Raw genomic sequence first — 11,795 nt, 5'->3', positions numbered from 1 at the left:
AGATAAACTAAACTTCATCATTTGTTTGTTTTTTGTTTATTTGTTTGTTTTGTTTTTGGAAACAGAGCCTTGCTCTGTTTCCCAGGCTGGAGTGCAATGGTACAATCTCAGCTCACTGCAACCTCCGCCTCCCAGGTTCAAACGATTCTCATACCTCAGCCTCCCAAGTAGCTGGTACTAGAGGCATGCATCACTACATCCGTTTAATTTTTCTGTTTTTAGTGGAGTTTCACCACCATGGCCAAGCTGGTCTGGAACTCCTGGCCTCAAGTGGTTCGCCTGCCTCAGCCTCCCACAGTGCTGGGATTACAGTTGTGGCCCACCTTCATCTCTTGATCTTCCCACCTCAGCCTCCCAAAGCACTTGATAGAAGGAAGAGCAAAGTCAGGAGGCAAAAGGGAGTGTAATCCAAGATGGGAGGCATTTATAGCCGTTTTACAATTGAATTGTAAACCTTTAAGCAACCATGATATGAATTCATAGTCTAGGCAATAATCAGTGGCTGTACATGTATAACTGAAAATCACTAACTTATGCTAGCCTCTGTGGCTTGGCTCCTAAAGGAAAACTTTCCATGAATAACAAGTTTATAGGCCAGAGGCGGTGGCTCATGCCTGTAATGCCAACACTTTGGGAGATGGAGGCAAGCAGACTGCTTGAGCTCAGAAGTTCAAGACCAGTCTGGGCAACATAGTGAGACCTTGTCTCTACTAAAAATAAAAATAAAAAAAAAAACAGTTCTTAGAACAGTCCCCTATTTTATTTTTCACAGAACTCTCTTGTCCAAATGCATCAACTAAGACACTTCTATAAGCATAGTATTTATATTAATGACTCCCAAGAGAATAAGCATTCCTTGTCCCGTGGTCGTACCCAGAGAGATTTTTCTAGAATTGGGGTAGGGGAGGGGAAGGTAAGGAATATCATTTGTGAATACTTATTCAGATAAACCACAAAATTTTATAGTTAGTCAATGAAAAACATATAACTATGTCTTTTAATACAAATTATAGAAAGCATGACATTTATAAAATGGAGACAAGGTTTTTAAAAATTGAGAGACGAGTGCAGTGGTGCATGCCTGTCACCCCAACACTTTGGGAGGCTGAGGCAGGAGGATTGCTTGAGCCCATGAGCTCAAGGCCGCAGTGAGCTAGGGTCATGCCACTGTCCTGCAGCCTGAGTGACAGAGCAAGACCCTGTCTCTTTAATAAAAAATAAAAATAAAATATATGTATATACACACACACACACACACACACACACACACACACACACACACATAGAGGGAGGGAGAGAGAAACACCAACCAGATAGTGGAGAGTTTCCTGTTTGCATATACCCTGAGTTTGGTAGAAGTCATTTCTCTCCAAAAGAGACCCTGTAGGCCATAGTCACAGAGCAAGCATCCCTGAGAAAGCCACAGAAATACTATTATCCTGGCTGAATCCATTCCCTGACTGGCTGGCACTTGGCAATCTGACAAGTGTTTTACATTCAAAAGGTCAAGCTCTGAGTGAATCTGCCCGGAGACTCTAGTGAAGAGTGCCTTGCCACTCACGCTTGGATGCCCAGGCCTGGCGCCGGTCCCCTGTCCCTGCCATTCTGACAGCTGTGGAAGAAGGACCCAGGTTCCCAGCTTGGGCTGTCAGCACACGCAGGGCAGCCCTTTTGTTGAAGGTCAAAGTCTAATTCTCACTCTAGGGAGCCTTCTCTCTGGCTCTCTTTCTTCCAGCATGTCCATCTTAATAATTGCTTATATTTTTCTGCTACTTTATAGTCTTCAAGACATTTTCCCCTTCACAATCTCATTTGATCCTCTCAAACAGAAGGAGGGTGTCAGAACAATCACGAGTCTTCGTTTTGTAAAAAGAAAGACTAGGCAATTGAGTTCTGGGAGAAAAGTGTAGGGACAGAAAGATGCGATATTTTTCCTCCCCCATCATAAGGGTCACGACTGACACTCCTATAACAAAGACAGGTTAACAGGAGATATGCATAACAAATTTATTTCATCAAAGTTTTATGTGACACAGGAGCATTTAGAATGAACACCCAAAGATACAGGGAAAGTTGTCTGGTTTGTTTTTGTTTTTGTTTTTTTCGAGACAGAGTTTTGCTCTTGTTGCCCAGGCTGGAGTGCAGTGGCACAACCTCAGCCCATTGCAACCTCCATCTCCCAGGTTCAAGAATTCTCCTGCCTCAGCCTCCTGAGTAGCTGGGATTACAGGGGCCCACCACCACGCCCAGCTAATTTTTGTATTTTTAGTAGAGACAGGGTTTCCCCATGTTGGCCAGGCTGGTCTCAAACTCTTGACCTCAGGTGATCCGCCTACCTTGGCCTCCCACAGTGCTCGAATTACAGGTGTGAGCCACCGCACCTGGCCAGCTGTCCATTTTTATGCTTAGATTGGATGAAACATGGACAGCCATGTAGAAATATGATTGAACTAAAAGAGTATGACCCAATGCTAATAGACTGCATGGGAAACCCAACAAGGCCTATGCAGATTCTTCTTGCCCTCTGTGTTGTAGCATTGCTTCCTCCTAGGTATGGATGAGGCAGGACCCCTCTGGAATGACAGTCTTCTGACCTAATATTGCACAAGGATAAGCCAGAGAATTTCTTTATGGCCAGCTCCTAGCCAGAATGGTAAAGAAAGGTTACAGTAATTATTCTAGTTTTTATGGCTGGCTTTGGAAAGGAGAAGTTCTAGTTTCTATGACCCACCCTGGGGAAGAGGAGTTCTGACTTGCTTCAAGACAGAATGAACGGTAAGAGACAGCAAGGCAGGAAATCTAAGAGACCTTGGTTCTGAGGTTGCTTCTGAGGCCTTCTGACATCCTTTAATTTATTGCTTCTCGACCTTTTGGCTAAGATCAAGTGTAGTAGCTGTTCTTATCAGTTTAATATTTGATATGTCCTCTATCCAAGGGCAATATATTAAATGGATTTTTGGATCAGGGAGATAGAATAGGAGCTTGCTCCATCCACTCCACACATTGATTGGTATTGCAGTACCTCCAGGAATGATGCACCCCTCCAGGAGATTTTTATTTTCAATCCTTTAATTTTAAAGTGCTCAGCACGCCAAAGTGCCATACTTTGAAGTATCACTTTCTGAGCCCCAGCAGAAGTATAACATAGTGGTTAAAAACAAAGGCTCCAGAGTTAGCCTTCTGCCCATTACTCACCAGGTAATCTTGGCACACTAATCTCTCTGACTCAGGTTTCCTATGTAGACACTAGACATGATAACTTCCCTATATCCTAAGTCTTTTTGCAAAAACAAAGTATGAAAATATAAGTAAAATGTCTGCCATATAACAATAGCACAATAAATCACCAGTATTGTTTTTATTATTTGTATTGCTTTCGTTGTTATCACATAGCTAGTGATCCAACACTAGCTATGTGATAACGCTAGCCATGTGGCAAAGTGGAGACACACATCCATGACCTGAAAGTCATGCTACCTACCTTCAACTTTCAGTAAAGAGAGTGGGAACTCTGGCTGTCCTGCTCTCACAAATGAGAAGCAAGCTATCCCATGAGGTGTGGTCTAGGGTTCCCCATTAGACTGTTGTTGTTGTTCTTCTTCTTCTTCTTCCTTCTCCTCCTCCTCCTTCTCATCCTCTTCCTCCTCCTCCTCCTCCTCCCCCTCTACTTCTTCTTATTCTTCCTTCTTCCTTCTTCTTCCTTCTTTCCTCTTCTTTTCTTCTTCTTCCTTTAGAGACAGGGTCACACTCTGTTGCCCAGGCTGGAGTGCAGTGGCACAACCACAGTTCACTGCAGCCTTGAACTCCCAGGCTCAAGCAATCTTCTTCCCTCCGCCTCCACATACCTGGGACTGCAGGCTTGCGCCGCTACACCCAGCCAGACCCATCTTCTTAAACGAAAACTTTTTCCTTACAGCTTGCTAGAACTTCAGAAAAGAACCCCAGGGTCCAAAACTCTTTTAGGTATGGGCAAAACACAAGTTTTACCCAAAACTGGGTTTGTCTTTAGAATCCTGTTAGCCTTTCCCTCCACAACCTAGTATTCTAATCAGGAAAGTCAGTATTCCCAAATAAATCAACTCCATTGATGATCAAAGTTCTTCTTATAGCCAGGAGTTTCAAATCCTTTTCTCACTAATTTTTCATCAAATTTGCTCAAAAATCACCAACTTTTAACTATTCCAGTTCTTTTTCCTCCTTCATCCCTGGATAATTACCAATGGATATGTCAGTGAGCAGCAAATGGAAGAAGAAGGTGGAAAACTAAGGGTCCATGTGACCCAGTAATCTGGTTACAAATCCATGAATAATTAATTCACAGTTAACTTTGCCCACGTGAAAGAAAATGAGAGATGTATAGTTACAGCATGCAAAAACAAACAAATGAAGAAAAGAATTAAATTTCAAATACAATCATAACTATATAAGAAAAAAAAAGCAAATGAGAGGAAAAAATGAAAATGAGAGAGCCAGGATCCCAGAAAATACATTAAACCATGACTGTGAAAGACAAAGAGAATATGAGGCAAAATAATAGTAATATAGAAATCCACCTTACTACACTGTGTATAGCCAAAGAACAGTAAATAATGAATCTCCCACTACCATTAAATTAACTTCAAATTGCTTTTGTTTGTAATTCACATATGCCTGAATCAAATGTGATGGTGGAGGTCTTTTTCTTAATGCTATTTACATGCCACAGAAATATTGCAACCAGAATGAAAGATTATTGATCGTTTCCAATAGCTTCCTCTAAAGTATACACCAAACCTCATGGAAGGTATATGTGAGAGTCATTTGAATTTCAAATGCATATACAAGGGTCAGCGCTATCACAGTACGTAGCAAATGAATCTGTAATGAGGAGGTATTCCAAACCGATTGTTTCCAAATTATGCTTTTAGATCATCTTCATTTCTCTTTTGAAAATATGTCCTATTATTTATAGCATGGAATGAGAAACTTTTGACCTTTCTGACACTGAATTATATCTCTGGTTTTTACGATTGCTCTCTCTTGTGCTTTTACACACCAGCCTAGCCACAACAGACTTCTACCCTTATTGTTTCTAGTAAACAATTGTTTACTAGAAAATTTACTAAAGATATTGTTCCTAGAAGCCTTCAAACCTCAGCTCAAATATCACCTGCCCTGCAAAACCTTTGCCAGCACTCCCAGGTGAAGTAGAAATCCCTGCTCAACACTCTCATCACCCTATGTGCATGTGTCCATTCTACATGTGACTTCAGCAAGCATCTTCTCTTCCAGCACCTAAACTCACCAGGTTAAGATAGAACCACGGTGCGACCAGGCGCGGTGGCTCACACCTGTAATCCCAGCACTTTGGGAGGCCGAGGCGAGTGGATCACCTGAGGTTAGGAGTTCAAGACCAGCCTGACCACCATGGGGAAACCCCGTCTCTACTAAAAATACAAAAAATTAGCCAGGCGTGGTGGCACATACCTGTAATCTCAGCTATTCAGGAGGCTGAGGTAGGAAAATTACCTGAACCCGGGAGGCGGAGGATGCAGTGAGCCGAGATCGTATCGTTGCACTCCAGTCTGGGCAAGAAGAGCAAAACTCCATCTCGGAAAGAAAACAAAAGATATAGCCACAGTGCTTGTATATATGGATTGTACTAGTAGTTAAGTAACAGAGACCTATGGGAGCTAACTTAAATTCAAAGACAGAAAGGGAGGCATATTATTACAAGCCTACATGGGAATCTCAAGGAATCCAAGCCAAGCTTCAGGAAAAGACTGATAAAAAACATGGAAAGCCATCTGGAATCTAAATCACACTCCCATCTTCTTTCTTTCTTTTTTTCTTTTTAGAGACAGAGTTTCACTCTGTCACCCAAGATAGAGGGCAGTGGCGCCATCTCGGTTCACTGCAACCTCCACTTCCCAGGTTCTAGCAATTCTCCTGCCTCAGCTTCCTGAGTAGCTGGGATTACAGGAGCACTTCGCCACATCCAGCTAATTTTTTTGTATTTTAGTAGAGACGGGGTTTCGCCATGTTGCCCAATTTGGTCTCAAACTCCTGAGCTCAGGCAATCCACCCGCCTCGGCCTCCCAAAGTGCTAGGATTACAGGTGTGAGCCACTATGCCTGGCCACACTCCCATCTTCTATAACCAATCTTCTTAACATCTGTTTTACTCTCTAAACTATAGACAACACAACAAAAGGAACAGGGTGGTGGTGAAGAGACTGAGTTTCACCACAATTTTTGCACCTACATAGGGCAAGTCCAGTGATGCAAAAAGATCAATCTCTTGTTGTCTCCCCTTCAGTCCCAAGTCCAAACTCCAGGGAGGAAATGGAATTGCCCAGCTTGAGTTGAGTGTCCACAGTGATCCCATTTGCTATGTTCAGGTGTCCAGGGATATGTGGTTCAAACACAATTAGTGGGGAACACTGGGAAGGGGAGCAGAAAAGAAGGGAGAATCATCATGACTTTAAGCAGACAGACCAAAAGGTGACTCCAACATAAGTATTTTGTTGGAAGAAAAGGAAGGAGGGAAGGAAGGGAGGGAAGGAAAGAGGGAGGGTGAGAAGGGAGGGATGAATCAAAATACATTTTAGAGGCATTTCTCATGGTGATGAGTCAAACCAGAAAGAACTTAGTGTCTTACTGGGGATGTTCATGAAATCCGGTGGCAGTGACATCATCGAATATATATGCATATGATGAAATGCCTCTGCTTGTAGGTAGCCACTGATATGGACTCTTACCTTGGGAACATGTAACCTAATCAATCCCTTGAATTTGCAGTTTAGGAAAAATAAAAAATATGTGAAGAACCCAAAACCCCAAATCTATACTGTCAGTGGCATCTTCTCCAAACAATCCAGAATGCTGTAGCCTTCATGCTTAGTAGGCATCAAAACCTACTGGGAGGTAGAAGAAAAACCCATTTCTACTCACTGAAGTAAACGTGTGCTCACAGCAAACAATTAGCAGCCATTTGGGCACCAGACTGTCAATAAGACTAAAGCCTCGGTATGGCCAAAGTTTCCCAAAGTATGGTCCACACTGGAATCTCAGCCAAGAAATCTGCATATGTAACAAGCTCTTGGGATTTTTTTTTTTTTTTAGAGACAGGGTCTCGCTGTGTTGCCCAGACTGGAGTGCAGTGGTATGCTCAGGGTTCACTGCAGCCTCAACCTCCTGGGTTCAAGTAATCCTCCTACCTCAGCCACCTGAGTAGCTGGGACTACAGGTGTGCGCCACAACACCCAGCCAATTTTTGTATTTTTTTGTAGGGACGGGATTTTGCCATGTTGCCCAAGCTGGTCGTGAACTCGTGAGTTCAAGTGATCCTCCCACCTTGGCCTCCCAAAGTGCTGGAGTTACAGGAGTGAGCCACCAAGCCCAACCTGGGAAGCTTCTTATACACAGCACCGCTGTGTAGCAGTGTGGTAAGTGGCCTCTAAAATGACTGCCAATGATCCCCAAGCTATACTCTTTTGCAACTGCCTCCCACGTTATACTTGGTTTGATCTGATTCCTCCCACATTATACTTGGTTTGATTTGTATTACCAATAGCATATAGCAGAAGTGATAATACATCACTTCCAAGACTAGGTTATAAAAATATTTTGGCTTTCATCTTAAGGGCTTTGTCTCTCTTTCTCCCTCTCTTTGTCTCTCTCTCTTTGTCTCTCTCCCTCTCTTTCTCTTTTCTTAGGTAACCATTCCCACTGGGGAAAGCCACGTCATGAATAGCCCCATGGAGAAAACCATGTGGCAAGCAGCTGAAGCTCCTGCCAACAGCCTCATGAGTGAGATTAGAAGCGGATACTCCAGCTCCTTCAGAAACTGCGGCACTGGCTGACAGCTTGACTGCAACATCCTAAGAGACTCTGAAATCAGAACTGCTCAGCTAACCATTCCCAGATTCCTGACCCTCAGAAACCATGTGAGATCATAAATGTTCATTGTTTTATTGTTTTAACTGGCTACATGTGGGGGTAATTTATTACACAGCAATAGATAAATAATACAGGTAGCTAGTCTCCTAAGATGGCCCCTTCCTGTCCTTACATACTGTTCCTCACATCAAGAGACGGAGCTTATTTTTCCTTTCTTTACATTTGAGCTGGCCCCGTGGCTGGCTGAACAATAGAATGCGGCCGAAGTGATATTCTGGGACTTTTGAGCCCAGCTTTTAAGAGAACTGGCAGCTAGCTACCTCTTGGAACCCAGACACATGCTGTGAGCAACCAAAGCCACATGGAGAGGGTATGGAGAGGAGGACAGAAGTGCCTGTTTGGCAGCTCCAGCTGAGCTCCCAGCCAGCAGCCAGCACTGACTGCCTGCCTTGTGAGTGAGCCCTCTTGAATGTCCCACCCAGTTGAGCCCCCCAGGTGACTGCAGTCCCCACCAACACCACGTGAAGCAGAACCGCCCAGACAATCCAAAGAACTGTGAAAAACGAACGGTTGTTATTTAAAGTCACTAAATGTGGGGGGTAGTTTTTAGGTAGCAATAGATAATCAAGACATATTGTCTTAAACTGATGAATTTGTTCTCTAATGATTAGATTCCCAGCACCCGTCTATAAGTGGAGTATAGATGTCTGTTCAAGGGACTTTTCCTAGCAAAGAAGTCATGCCTTGTAAGATTGTCTTGTACCCTGCATTTCCTTCATATTCACCAGGATGCTGGGTATCACTAAAGGCCTACTAAGGCCTTTTGACATTGGTTCCTCCAATTTCTTTTCTGCTTTTAATAACAGCATAAAGAACTAACATTTACTGAGCTCTACTAGGTCCCTGGCACTGTCCTCATTTATCTCTATTAATTTATTAATTTATTGACTGGGTGCCGTGGCTCATGCCTATAATCCCAGCACTTTGGGAGGCCGAGGCAGACGGATCCTTTGAGGTCAGGAGTTCAAGACCAACCTGGCCAATATGGTCAAACCCCGTCTCTACTAAAAATAAGAAAAAACAAATTAGCCAGGTGTGGTGGTGGGCACCTGTAATCCCAGCTACTGGGGAGGCTGAGGCAGGAGAATCACTTGAACCCGGGAAGTGGAGGTTGCAGAGAACCAAGATTGAGCCATTGCACTCCAGCCTGGGTGACAGAGTGAGATTCCACCTCAAGAAAAAAAAAAAAATAGCAACACTAAGAGCTAGGTCTTCTTGTTACCTCCATTCTCCATATGGGGAAACAGAGCTTATAGGCAATCAAGCCAGCAGTAGGGCTGGGTGCGGTGGCTCACGCCTGTAATCCCAGCACTTTGGGAGGCCCAGGTGGGCAGATCATGCAGTCAGGAGTTCAAGACCAGCCTGGCTAATATGGTGAAACCTGTCTCTACTAAAAATACAAAAATTAGCTGGGCGTGGTGGTGCACACCTGTAGTCCCAGCTACTCGGGAGGCTGAGGCAGAAGAATTGCTTGAACCCAGGAGGCGGAGGTTGCAGTGAGCCAAGATCGTGCCCCTGCACTCCAGCATGGGCAACAGACTGACACTCCATCTCAAAAAAAAAAAAAAAAAAAAAAAAAAAACAGAAAGAAAGAAAAAACAGCCAGCAGTGCTTGGGAATCAGTCAGTCCAGCTCCACATCCATGCTTCACTACTGCTCCACACTACACTCAATCACAGGAGGTAGGATGCTCTCACTACCTCCATTTTAGGGACAGGAACCTGAAGCTTACGGACAGTGAGTCCCTGGCACAGAGTTCATACAGTTAATAAAGAGAAGACCTAGAAGGAAACTTCCCCTTTCACCTATGCTCTTAAACACAACCCTAGGCCGGGCGCGGTGGTTCACACCTGTAATCCCAGCACTTTGGGAGGCCAAGGCGGGCAGATCACAAGGTCAGGAGATCGAGACCATCCTGGCTAACATGGTGAAACCCCGCCTCTACTAAAAATACAAAAAAATTAGCCAGGCGTGGTGGTGGTGGGCGCCTGCAGTCCCAGATACTCAGGAGGCTGAGGCAGGAGAATGGCGTGAACCCGGGAGGCAGAGCTTGCAGCAAGCTGAGATCGCACCACTGCATTCCAGCCTGGGCGACAGAGCGAGACTCCCTCTCAAAAAAAAAAAAACAAAAAAAAAACCACAACCCTATTTTGCATCCCCACCTTTGCAGAACATGCAGATTGTAGAGGGGGTCTGGTCCAGTCATGTAATCTCCACTCTGTTACGTCCTACCGTCCAGGCTCTTCTAGGCTGAACCTTAGGAACAGTATTTTAAGGAGGAGATAGGTCAAGGAATCGCACACCTATGGTGTCAACTTGGCAGCTCCTGGAATTGCTTTTGGTTTTGTTTGCTTTTGTTTTTTTGAGACAGGGTCTCACTCTGTCACCCGGGCTACAGTGCAGTGGTACAATCACAGCTCACTGTAGCTTCAACCTCTTGAGCTCAAGCAATTCTCCTGCCTCAGCCTCCCGAGTAGCTGGGACCACAGGTGCAACCACCACAACTTGCTAATTTTTCATTTTTAATAGAGGCTGGGTCATATCATGTTGCCCAGGCTGGTCTCAAACTTCTGGGCTCAAGTGATCCTCTCACCTCAGCCTCCCAAATTGTTGGGATTACAGGCATGAGCCACCACTCCAGCCTAGCTCCTGAATCTTCTCTGCCTCCATTTTGGAGGCGATCATCAGAATTTAGAAACAATATCTTGATTTCTTTACAAACAGCTGGCCCAGGCCAGGTGCAGTGGCTCACGCCACTGTAATCCCAGCACTTTGGGAGGATGAGGTAGGCAGATCACAAGGTCAGGAGTTAGAAACCAGCCTAGCCAACATGGTGAAACCCCATTGTCACCCCATTGTCCGTGTGAAGAGACTACCAAACAGGCTTTGTGTGAGCAACAAGGCTGTTTATTTTACCTGGGTGCAGGTGGGCTGAGTCCGAAAAAAGAGTCAGCAAAGGGAGATGGGGTGGGGCCATTTTATAGGATTTGGGTAGATAGTGGAAAATTACAAAGGGGGTTGTTCTCTGGCGGGCAGGGGCAGAGGTCACAAGGTGCTCAGTGGGGGAGCTTCTGAACCAGGAGAAGGAATTTCACAAGGTAATGTCATCGGTTAATACAGGAACCGGTCATTTTCACTTCTTTTGTGATTCTTCAGTTACTTCAGGCCATCTGGACGTATATGTGCAAGTCACAGGGGATATGATGGCTTAGCTTGGGCTCAGAGGCCTGACACCAATCTCTACTAAAAATACAAAAATTAGCCTGGTGTGATGGTGTGCGCCTGTAATCCCAACTACTCGGGAGGCTGAGGCAGGATAATTGCTTGAATCCAGGAGGTGGAGGTTGTAGTGAGCCGAGATCACGCCACTGCACTGCAGCCTGGGAGACCGCCAGACTCCGTCTCAAAAAATAAATAAACAAACTGCTGGCCCATTTTCAGGGACTCAAGAAACTAACCATATTTAGAAGTTCAAAAGAAAAAAAAAAGTCAGCAAATTCACAGATCTGCAAGAGAGCACTATTTCCTGTTTAACTCCTCCCATCCTGAAACAAAAGAAAAGAAAACCCATTTGCTCTCTCCTCATTTTTCTGTGAACATTCTCCATCAAGAAAATTGAGTATTTTTCACATCCGTGCTTTACAGACAGTGAAGAAGAAAAAGAAAGCAAACTTTCCCATACATAATCTCACTTGATTCTCATGAGGGTTTTTTTTTTTTTTTTTTTTTTTTTTTGGAGACAAAGTCTTGCTCTGTCACCCAGGCTGGAGTGCAGTGGCATGATCTCAGCTCACTGTAACCTCTGCCTCCCAGGTTCAAGCGATCCTCATGCCTTAGCCTCCCAAGTAGCTGGGA

The 11,795-nt window shown here is 44.4% G+C and overlaps 1 non-coding gene across 1 annotated transcript; it reads left to right on the top strand.

The window, feature by feature from the left end:
• The first annotated feature begins 2,854 nt into the window (after positions 1-2,854).
• On the top strand, positions 2,855-3,044 carry LOC114679201 (U2 spliceosomal RNA). Its single transcript, XR_003730872.1, has one exon. It is a non-coding gene; the product is annotated as a U2 spliceosomal RNA (small nuclear RNA).
• Positions 3,045-11,795: the final 8,751 nt, after the last annotated feature.

This window comes from Macaca mulatta, chromosome 6 (assembly GCF_049350105.2).
Source record: "Macaca mulatta isolate MMU2019108-1 chromosome 6, T2T-MMU8v2.0, whole genome shotgun sequence".
Lineage (NCBI taxonomy): Eukaryota > Metazoa > Chordata > Mammalia > Primates > Cercopithecidae > Macaca > Macaca mulatta.
This window is presented reverse-complemented; position numbering and strand designations above follow the sequence as displayed.